Source organism: Astatotilapia calliptera, chromosome 12 (genome assembly GCF_964374335.1).
Source record: "Astatotilapia calliptera chromosome 12, fAstCal68.1, whole genome shotgun sequence".
NCBI classification, from domain to species: Eukaryota; Metazoa; Chordata; class Actinopteri; order Cichliformes; family Cichlidae; genus Astatotilapia; species Astatotilapia calliptera.
In genome coordinates, this window is record NC_137433.1 from 33,848,775 (window position 1) to 33,861,073 (window position 12,299).

Below are 12,299 nucleotides of genomic sequence, written 5' to 3' on the forward strand. Positions count from 1 at the left end.
AAACGGGGTGGTCATGGCGGCACCTGGAGTTTCAATCACTCGCCAAAAAGCAGTAATATGCTGTCACTCAAAGACACAAAGTCCAATCTCTCCCAAAGGTCGCAGGCGTGATGAGACTCGAGCTCGGAAATGTTTGTTATGCCCTTTGTCTATAATGGTTAGAGCGCCACCTAGTGGGACGACTATACTCATGGTTGAACCAAATGAAATGTTAGCTGGTAGTTAAATGCATGAATTCCATCAATGTGACATCAGATCGGACGTGCTGGTTTTAGGTGTTGGGCGTGGCTCGACATGCCAGGGTGCGAGGGCCCTCATAACGCTGCTTGCAGCTTTAATTAGGGCCCGAGCACTGAGAGTGCGAAGGCCCTATTGTATCTGCTCCGTTTCTTATTATTATTATTATTATTAGGGCCCGAGCACCGAGAGTGCGAAGGCCCTATTGTATCTGCTCCGTTTCTTATTATTATTATTATTATTATTATTATTATTATTATTATTATTATTATTATTATTATTATTATTCACCCCAAACAAGGGCCTTTTTGAGGGCCTAAACATGCTCAAAAACTCATGAAATTTTGCACACATTCCAGGTCTGGTGAAAAATTTTGTATTTTAATGGTTTTACATATGAGCACTGGGAAATGGCTCTACAGCGCCACCTATGCCTTGTTAAATGCAGCCCTACGACCACATCGTTTGAGCTACATGTATGAAATTTGGCACACATGTGTATCATGCCAAGACGAACAAAAAAGTCTGTGGGCCCATTGACGCAAACCCAACAGGAAGTCCGCCATTTGGAAGAGAAGGTGACATTTTGGCTCTAATTTTGCCATTTCCATGCCTCGAACTTTTGCGAACTCCTCCTTGGGGTTTCATTTCATAACCTTCAAATTTGGACAGTGTCAACTACACCCTTGTGCCATGTTAAATTGCGGAGCTTTTGAGTTTTCACAATACTATGAGGCCGTGGCGCCATGGCGAATTTCGATGACTCGCCATGAAAATCTTATTGCCTCTCATTTTGTCATACATTTTCTGACCTTGACCAAAGTGAACACATATGATAAGGCTCCACCCCTGAACATATTTCAACTGCCATATTTGACACCAGGGACAGCGCCACCTAGTGGGAACAGGAAATGTCATGTTTTACACTTTGGGGTACAGTATAGTGATGGGTGACACCTGCAGCCTCAAATTTCTCCAGGAAAGCCTTAAGGAGTTGGTCTTGGGTTACAGTGAAAACTGTGACTTTTCGCAAAAGGGTGTGACCCCAGTAGCATGGCGAACTTTGATGTCACGCCATGAAGAAACAAATTAGTATAACTCAATGAAATCCAGTCTGTTCAGTACCAGACTTTACAGGCATGATGTCAGACCCGCCCTGAACAGATTGATGTGCCCATTGTCGGGAATACGTACAGCGCCACCTAGTGGCAACAGGAAATGTCATGGCTTTAATTTTGTTGTACTGATTTTCACAGGTTCATCGTGGCCACCTCAAAAGCGGTGAATATCAACATCAGTCCCTCGTGATGCTTCAGTGCAAAAATTGTGACTTTAAACTGAACGGCGCACCCTGGTGGCAACGCTGTTCAACATGAAAGATGAAGTGGCTTTTGAGGGGCTTGCAAGTTTATAGAGGCTTGAAATTTGGCCCACACCTCCAAATGGATGAAGGCTTTGTTGTCATGTGATCATTTTCATTGAATAGCGCGAAATTGCTCCACAGCGCCCCCTACAAAATTTCAAAACAACAGCCCCTGCTCTGTGTTTCATCTATGAGTCTGAAACCTGGTAAGCTTATGGAAAATATCAAGATGTACAAAAAAGTCTCTTGGAGCAATATCCCAAATCCAACAGGAAGTCAGCCATTTTAAAATTAATGTGCAATTTTGGCGACATTTTCCCCTCTTTTCAGGCTTCATACTTTGACGAACTCCTCCAAGGGATTTCATCATATTGAACCATTCTCCAGTGTGTGGAATCTAAAGACCTTTGTGATGTTAAATTGCGAAGCTTTTTACGTTCAAGGAAACGGGGTGGTCATGGCGGCACCTGGAGTTTCAATCACTGGCCAAAAAGCAGTAATATGCTGTCACTCAAAGACACAAAGTCCAATCTCTCCCAAAGGTCGCAGGCGTGATGAGACTCGAGCTCGGAAATGTTTGTTATGCCCTTTGTCTATAATGGTTAGAGCGCCACCTAGTGGGACGACTATACTCATGGTTGAACCAAATGAAATGTTAGCTGGTAGTTAAATGCAGAGGTGTGGACTCGAGTCACATGACTTGGACTCGAGTCAGACTCGAGTCATTAATTTTATGACTTTAGACTTGACTTGAAAAAATGTTCTAAGACTTGTGACTTGACTTGGACTTTTACACCAATGACTTGGGACTTGAATTGGACTTGAACCGGTTTACTTGAAAAGACTTGATATTTTACCCCAAATATAAAATTTAACATGCATATTATATAGAGATTGAAAATGTGACGTCATTCACGGGTAGAACCGCAAAGGATTCTGGGAACTCGTGGCAAGCGGTACTAGCGCACGCAGGCTTTCAATTAAAATCAGTTATACAGCGATAAAAAGAAACACAAAAATGTCAAGAAGCCGTTGTATTATTAACTGCAATAGCCGGTCGCATGACAGCCACGGGAAGCCGACGGGTAAAGAGATCGGTTGTTATCGGATTACGTCGTTGAAGAGAAATTGTTCAAGCCATGTTTCCAAAGTAACAAAGATGCGACGGATGGCCTGGATTGCAGCCATTCAAAGATCAAATATAACGTCCCAGAACACTCCAGCTCACAGGTTAGTCTGCTCCAAGCATTTACACGAAGGTCAGTGTTTTTTAGTAGTTAATACGTCATTTTCATAACATAATTGGTGATATAGGTTACAAGCAAGTCTGGCGCTGAACAGAAATTGTCGCGCTATGCTCCTTTGTTTATTGTGCATAAATAGTAAATTGTCCTGACACAATATTGCGTTTCGCTTCTGTTATTATGGTACATTGACAAAAACATATGCTTTTATTCACAGGATAAAACAGGTTTTTTGTATCACTAATTGCCCAGTACGATTACAGCATACAGTATTATTGTCACTGCTACATTTCTGTGATGCTACCAGAAATTATTTCCACTACTAATTAATTACCGTTGAGCTCAAAGGTCCTATTAATAAACGGTTAAGGAATGTGTATTTATGACGACGATTTGTGAGACTGGTAAACTTATGATACGTACGATGGTCTTTCGTTCTACACGGTGCATTTCAAGGTCCTGCACCCATCCGTCGGTAAACTGTACCTGGGCTTGTTGCAGTGACCGGAAGTTACTAAACTTCATGAGTGTATGCACTCACTCCAAGAACCGTATGATTATAAATATGCATATAAATATGCTAAGATGAGATAGCTGACTTCATCTAACTAGCAAATGTTGTCCAGGCTACGTTGGTGATACAGTTTTTTTTAATGTGTATGATATTTTTGTCATGCGATTTTAAAGCTGGTCCTACAACCGCATCCAAGAATAACATGCAGCTTATCTCAGAACTGTCGGTGAAAACTATTCTTGGAGCTAGGTTTAATTGAGCTGCATTTTAAAGAGGTGCAATTTCACAATTTGTGTATATTTTCTAAGTTCACTATTTTGTCATGTGTTGAGAAAAACACAGATTTTAAAATTACATGGTCTAATATTTACATTTAGCATAACTGCAACATTATTTTTTCGTTTTTTTTTTTTTAAAGACTCGAAAGGACTTGAAATTCAAAGTTTCAGACTTGTGACTTGACTCGGACTTTTACACCAGTGACTTGAGACTCGACTCTGACTTGCCTGACATTACTTGAGACTTGACTTGAGACTTGAGGATAAAGACTTGAGACTTACTTGAGACTTGCAAAACAATGACTTGGTCCCACCTCTGGTTAAATGCATGAATTCCATCAATGTGACATCAGATCGGACGTGCTGGTTTTAGGTGTTGGGCGTGGCTCGACATGCCAGGGTGCGAGGGCCCTCATAACGCTGCTTGCAGCTTTAATTATTATTATTATTATTCAGGCGAAACAAGGGCCTTTTTGAGGGCCTAAACATGCTCAAAAACTCATGAAATTTTGCACACATGCCAGGTCTGGTGAAAAATTTTGTATTTTAATGGTTTTACATATGAGCACTGGGAAATGGCTCTACAGCGCCACCTATGCCTTGTTAAATGCAGCCCTACGACCACATCGTTTGAGCTACATGTATGAAATTTGGCACACATATGTATCATGCCAAGACGAACAAAAAAGTCTGTGGGCCCATTGACGCAAACCCAACAGGAAGTCCGCCATTTGGAAGAGAAGGTGACATTTTGGCTCTAATTTTGCCATTTCCATGCCTCGAACTTTTGCGAACTCCTCCTTGGGGTTTCATTTCATAACCTTCATATTTGGTCAGTGTCAACTACACCCTTGTGCCATGTTAAATTGCGGAGCTTTTGAGTTTTCACAATACTATGAGGCCGTGGCGCCATGGCGAATTTCGATGACTCGCCATGAAAATCTTATTGTCTCTCATTTTGTCATACATTTTCTGACCTTGACCAAAGTGAACACATATGATAAGGCTCGACCCCTGAACATATTTCAACTGCCATATTTGACACCAGGTACAGCGCCACCTAGTGGGAACAGGAAATGTCATGTTTTACACTTTGGGGTACAGTATTGTGATGGGTGACATCTGCAGCCTCAAATTTCTCCAGGAAAGCCTTAAGGAGTTGGTCTTGGGTTACAGTGAAAACTGTGACTTTTCACGAAAGGGTGTGACCCCAGCAGCATGGCGAACTTTGATGTCACGCCATGAAGAAACAAATTAGTATAACTCAATGAAATCCAGTCTGATCAGTACCAGACTTTACAGGCATGATGTCAGACCCGCCCTGAACAGATTGATGTGCCCATTGTCGGAAATACGGACAGCGCCACCTAGTGGCAACAGGAAATGTCATGGCTTTAATTTTGTTGTACTGATTTTCACAGGTTCATCGTGGCCACCTCAAAAGCGGTGAATATCAACATCAGTCCCTCGTGATGCTTCAGTGCAAACATTGTGACTTTAAACTGAACGGCGCACCCTGGTGGTAACGCGGTTCACCATGAAAGATGAAGTGGCTTTTGAGGGGCTTGGAAAGTTTATAGAGGCTTGAAATTTGGCACACACCTCCAAATGGATGAACGCTTTGTTGGCATGTGATCATTTTCCTTGAATAGCGCGAAATGGCTCCACAGCGCCCCCTACAATATTTCAAAACATCAGCCCCTGCTCTGTGTTTCATCTATGAGTCTGACACTTGGTAAGCTTGTGTAAGATATCAAGATGTACAAAAAAGTCTCTTGGAGCAATATCCCAAATCCAACAGGAAGTCAGCCATTTTAAAATTAATGTGTAATTTTGATGACATTTTCCCCCCTTTTCAGGCCTCATACTTTGACGAACTCCTCCAAGGGATTTCATCATATTGAAGCATTCTTCAGTGTGTAGAATCTAAAGACCTTTGTGATGTTAAATTGCGAAGCTTTTTCCGTTCAGGGAAACGGGGTGGTCATGGCGGCACGTAGAGTTTCAATCACTCGCAAAAAGCAGTAATCTGCTGTCACTAAAAAACACAATGTCCAATCTCTCCCAAAGGTCGCAGGTGTGATGAGACTCGAGCTTGGAAATGTTTGTTATGCTATTTGTCAATAATGGTTAGAGCGCCACCTAGTGGCATGACTATAATCCTGGTTGAATAAGATAAAATGTTAGCTGGTGATTAAAAGCATGAAATCCATCAATGTGACATCACATCGGACGTGCCGGTTTGAGGTGTTGGCAGTGGCTCGACGTGCCGGGGGTGCGAGGGCCCTCATAACGCTGCTTGCAGCTTTAATTATTAGGGCCCGAGCACTGAGAGTGCGAAGGCCCTATTGTATCTGCTCCGTTTCTTATTATTATTATTATTATTATTATTATTATTATTATTATTATTATTATTCACCCCAAACAAGGGCCTTTTTGAGGGCCTAAACATGCTCAAAAACTCATGAAATTTTGCACACATGCCAGGTCTGGTGAAAAATTTTGTATTTTAATGGTTTTACATATGAGCACTGGGAAATGGCTCTACAGCGCCACCTATGCCTTGTTAAATGCAGCCCTACGACCACATCGTTTGAGCTACATGTATGAAATTTGGCATACATGTGTATCATGCCAAGACGAACAAAAAAGTCTGTGGGCCCATTGACGCAAACCCAACAGGAAGTCCGCCATTTGGAAGAGAAGGTGACATTTTGGCTCTAATTTTGCCATTTCCATGCCTCGAACTTTAACGAACTCCTCCTTGGGATTTGGTCCTATAAGCTTCAAATTTGGACAGTGTCAACTACACCCTTGTGCCATGTTAAATTGCGGAGCTTTTGAGTTTTCACAATAGTATGAGGCCGTGGCGCCATGGCGAATTTTGATGACTCGCCATGAAAATCTTATTGCCTCTCATTCTGTCATACATGTTCCGATCTGGACCAAAGAGCACACATATGATAAGGCTCCACCCCTGAACATATTTCAACTGCCATATTTGACATCAAGGACAGCGCCACCTAGTGGGAACAGGAAATGTCATGTTTTATACTTTGGGGTACAGTATTGTGATGGGTGACATCTGCAGCCTCAAATTTCTCCAGGAAAGCCTTAAGGAGTTGGTCTTGGGTTACAGTGAAAACTGTGACTTTTCACGAAAGGGTGTGACCCCAGCAGCATGGCGAACTTTGATGTCACGCCATGAAGAAACAAATTAGTATAACTCAATGAAATCCAGTCTGATCAGTACCAGACTTTACAGGCATGATGTCAGACCCGCCCTGAACAGATTGATATGCCCATTGTCGGAAATACGGACAGCGCCACCTAGTGGCAACAGGAAATGTCATGGCTTTAACTTTGTTGTACTGATTTTCACAGGTTGATCGTGGCCACCTCAAAAGCGGTGAATATCACCATCAGTCCCTCGTGATGCTTCAGTGCAAAAATTGTGACTTTAAACTGAACGGCGCACCCTGGTGGCAACGCGGTTCATCATGAAAGATGAAGTGGCTTTTGAGGGGCTTGGAAAGTTTATAGAGGCTTGAAATTTGGCACACACCTCCAAATGGATGAAGGCATTGTTGTTATGTAACCATTTTCCTTGAATAGCGCAAAATGGCTCCACAGCGCCCCCTACAATATTTCAAAACATCAGCCCCTGCTCTGTGTTTCATCTATGAGTCTGACACTTGGTAAGGTTGTGTAAGATATCAAGATGTACAAAAAAGTCTCTTGGAGCAATATCCCAAATCCAACAGGAAGTCAGCCATTTTAAAATTCATGTGTAATTTTGATGACATTTTCCCCCCTTTTCAGGCCTCATACTTTGACGAACTCCTCCAAGGGATTTCATCATATTGAAGCATTCTTCAGTGTGTAGAATCTAAAGACCTTTGTGATGTTAAATTGCGAAGCTTTTTACGTTCAGGGAAACGGGGTGGTCATGGCGGCACGTAGAGTTTCAATCACTCGCAAAAAGCAGTAATCTGCTGTCACTAAAAAACACAATGTCCAATCTCTCCCAAAGGTCGCAGGTGTGATGAGACTCGAGCTTGGAAATGTTTGTTATGCTATTTGTCAATAATGGTTAGAGCGCCACCTAGTGGCATGACTATAATCCTGGTTGAATAAGATGAAATGTTAGCTGGTAATTAAAAGCATGAAATCCATCAATGTGACATCACATCGGACGTGCCGGTTTGAGGTGTTGGCAGTGGCTCGACGTGCCGGGGGTGCGAGGGCCCTCATAACGCTGCTTGCAGCTTTAATTAGGGCCCGAGCACTGACAGTGCGAAGGCCCTATTGTAATTGCTCTGTTTATTATTATTATTATTATTATTATTATTATTATTATTATTTCGGCAAATGAATTGGCCGTTTGAGGGCCTAAACATGCTCGAAAACTCATGAAATTTTGCACACGCGTCAGGTCTGGTGAAAATTTACGTATTTTAATGTTGTCAGACATGGCCAGGGAAAATTAGCTCAGTAGCGCCACCTAGAAAATTGAAAAACGCGAGCCCCCGGTATGGGTATGGCCTACAAGTTTGAAAGTCGGTACACCGTTATAACGTTCAGAGTCGAACAAAAAAGTCTATTATGGCAATGTCCTAAACCCAACAGGAAGTCCGCCATTTTGGATTGAAGGTGACATTTTGGCTCTGATTTTACCGTTTCCATGCCTCGAACTTTAACGAACTCCTCCTTGGGGTTTGATTTCATAACCTTCAAATTTGGACAGTGTCAACTACACCCTTGTGCCATGTTAAATTGCGGAGCTTTTGAGTTTTCACAATAGTATGAGGCCGTGGCGCCATGGCGAATTTTGATGACTCGCCATGAAAATCTTATTGCCTCTCATTCTGTCATACATGTTCCGATCTGGACCAAAGAGCACACATATGATAAGGCTCCACCCCTGAACATATTTCAACTGCCATATTTGACATCAAGGACAGCGCCACCTAGTGGGAACAGGAAATGTCATGTTTTACACTTTGGGGTACAGTATAGTGATGGGTGACACCTGCAGCCTCAAATTTCTCCAGGAAAGCCTTAAGGAGTTGGTCTTGGGTTACAGTGAAAACTGTGACTTTTCGCGAAAGGGTGTGACCCCAGCAGCATGGCGAACTTTGATGTCACGCCATGAAGAAACAAATTAGTATAACTCAATGAAATCCAGTCTGATCAGTACCAGACTTTACAGGCATGATGTCAGACCCGCCCTGAACAGATTGATGTGCCCATTGTCGGAAATACGGACAGCGCCACCTAGTGGCAACAGGAAATGTCATGGCTTTAATTTTGTTGTACTGATTTTCACAGGTTCATCGTGGCCACCTCAAAAGCGGTGAATATCACCATCAGTCCCTCGTGATGCTTCAGTGCAAAAATTGTGACTTTAAACTGAACGGCGCACCCTGGTGGCAACGCTGTTCACGATGAAAGATGAAGTGGCTTTTGAGGGTCTTGGCAAGTTTATAGAGGCTTGAAATTTGGCACACACCTCCAATGTGACGAAGGCTTTGTTGTTATGTGATCATTTTCATTGAAGATCCCAAAATGGCTCCACAGCGCCCCCTACAAAATTTCAAAACCACAGCCCCAGCTCTGTGTTTTATGTATGAATCTGAAACCTGGTAGGCTTATAGGAGATATCAAGATGTACAAAAAAGTCTCTTGGAGCAATATCCCAAATCCAACAGGAAGTCAGCCATTTTAAAATTAATGTGCAATTTTGGCGACATTTTCCCCTCTTTTCAGGCTTCATACTTTGACGAACTCCTCCAAGGGATTTCATCATATTGAACCATTCTCCAGTGTGTGGAATCTAAAGACCTTTGTGATGTTAAATTGCGAAGCTTTTTACGTTCAGGGAAACGGGGTGGTCATGGCGGCACTTAGAGTTTCAATCACTCGCCAAAAAGCAGTAATCTGCTGTCACTCAAAAAGACAATGTCCAATCTCTCCCAAAGCTCATAGGCGGGATGAGACTCGAGCTCGGAAATGTTTGTTATGCCATTTGTACATAATGGTTAGAGCCCCACCTAGTGGAACGACTAACTAATCATGAATGAATGAGTTGAAATGTTAGCTGGTGGTTAAATGCATGAATTCCATCAATGTGACATCAGATCGGACGTGCTGGTTTTAGGTGTTGGGCGTGGCTCGACGCGCCGGGGGTGCGAGGGCCCTCATAACGCTGCTTGCAGCTTTAATTATTATTATTATTATTATTCACCCCAAACAAGGGCCTTTTTGAGGGCCTAAACATGCTCAAAAACTCATGAAATTTTGCACACATGCCAGGTCTGGTGAAAAATTTTGTATTTTAATGGTTTTACATATGAGCACTGGGAAATGGCTCTACGGCGCCACCTATGCCTTGTTAAATGCAGCCCTACGACCACATCGTTTGAGCTACATGTATGAAATTTGGCACACATGTGTATCATGCCAAGACGAACAAAAAAGTCAGTGGGCCCATTGACGCAAACCCAACAGGAAGTCCGCCATTTGGAAGAGAAGGTGACATTTTGTCTCTAATTTTGCCATTTCCATGCCTCGAACTTTAACGAACTCCTCCTTGGCATTTGTTCCTATAAGCTCCAAATTTGGACAGTGTCAACTACACCCTTGTGCCATGTTAAATTGCGGAGCTTTTGAGTTTTCACAATACTATGAGGCCGTGGCGCCATGGCGAATTTCGATGACTCGCCATGAAAATCTTATTGCCTCTCATTCTGTCATACATGTTCCAATCTGGACCAAAGAGCACACATATGATAAGGCTCCACCCCTGAACATATTTCAACTGCCATATTTGACATCAAGGACAGCGCCACCTAGTGGGAACAGGAAATGTCATGTTTTACACTTTGGGGTACAGTATAGTGATGGGTGACATCTGCAGCCTCAAATTTCTCCAGGAAAGCCTTAAGGAGTTGGTCTTGGGTTACAGTGAAAACTGTGAGTTTTCGCGAAAGGGTGTGACCCCAGCAGCATGGCGAACTTTGATGTCACGCCATGAAGAAACAAATTAGTATAACTCAATGAAATCCAGTCTGATCAGTACCAGACTTTACAGGCATGATGTCAGACGCGCCCTGAACAGATTGATGTGCCCATTGTCGGAAATACGGACAGCGCCACCTAGTGGCAACAGGAAATGTCATGGCTTTAATTTTGTTGTACTGATTTTCACAGGTTCATCGTGGCCACCTCAAAAGCGGTGAATATCACCATCAGTCCCTCGTGATGCTTCAGTGCAAAAATTGTGACTTTAAACTGAACGGCGCACCCTGGTGGCAACGCTGTTCACCATGAAAGATGAAGTGGCTTTTGAGGGTCTTGGCAAGTTTATAGAGGCTTGAAATTTGGCGCACACCTCCAATGTGGTTAAGGCTTTGTTGTTATGTGATCATTTTCATTGAATATCCCAAAATGGCTCCACAGCGCCCCCTACAAAATTTCAAAATCACAGCCCCTGCTCTGTGTTTTATGTATGAGTCTGAAACCTGGTAAGCTTATAGGAGATATCAAGATGTACAAAAAAGTCTCTTGGAGCAATATCCCAAATCCAACAGGAAGTCAGCCATTTTAAAATTAATGTGCAATTTTGGCAACATTTTCCCCTCTTTTCAGGCATCGTTCTTTGACGAACTCCTCCAAGGGATTTCATCAGATTGCACTATTCTTCAGTGTGTGGAATCCAAAGACCTTTGTGTTGTTAAATTGCGAGGCTTTTTACGTTCAGGGAAACGGGGTGGTTATGGCGGCACGTAGGCTCTCAATCACTCGCCAAAACGCAGTAATCTGCTGTTACTCAAAAACACAATGTCCAATCTCACCCAAAGGTCGCAGGCATAATGAGACTCGAGTTCAGAAGTGTTTGTTATGCCATTTGTACATAATGGTTAGAGTGCCACCTAGTGGAACGACTAGCTAATCATGAATGAATGAGTTGAAATGTTAGCTGGTGGTTAAATGCATGAATTCCATCAATGTGACATCAGATCGGACGTGCTGGTTGTAGGTGTTGGGCGTGGCTCGACGCGCCGGGGGTGCGAGGGCCCTCATAACGCTGCTTGCAGCTTTAATTATTATTATTATTATTATTCACCCCAAACAAGGGCCTTTTTGAGGGCCTAAACATGCTCAAAAACTCATGAAATTTTGCACACATGCCAGGTCTGGTGAAAAATTTTGTATTTTAATGGTTTTACATATGAGCACTGGGAAATGGCTCTACAGCGCCACCTATGCCTTGTTAAATGCAGCCCTACGACCACATCGTTTGAGCTACATGTATGAAATTTGGCACACATATGTATCATGCCAAGACGAACAAAAAAGTCTGTGGGCCCATTGACGCAAACCCAACAGGAAGTCCGCCATTTGGAAGAGAAGGTGACATTTTGGCTGTAATTTTGCCATTTCCATGCCTCGAACTTTTGCGAACTCCTCCTTGGGGTTTCATTTCATAACCTTCAAATTTGGACAGTGTCAACTACACCCTTGTGCCATGTTAAATTGCGGAGCTTTTGAGTTTTCACAATACTATGAGGCCGTGGCGCCATGGCGAATTTCGATGACTCGCCAAGAAAATCTTATTGCCTCTCATTTTGTCATACATTTTCTGACCTTGACCAAAGTGA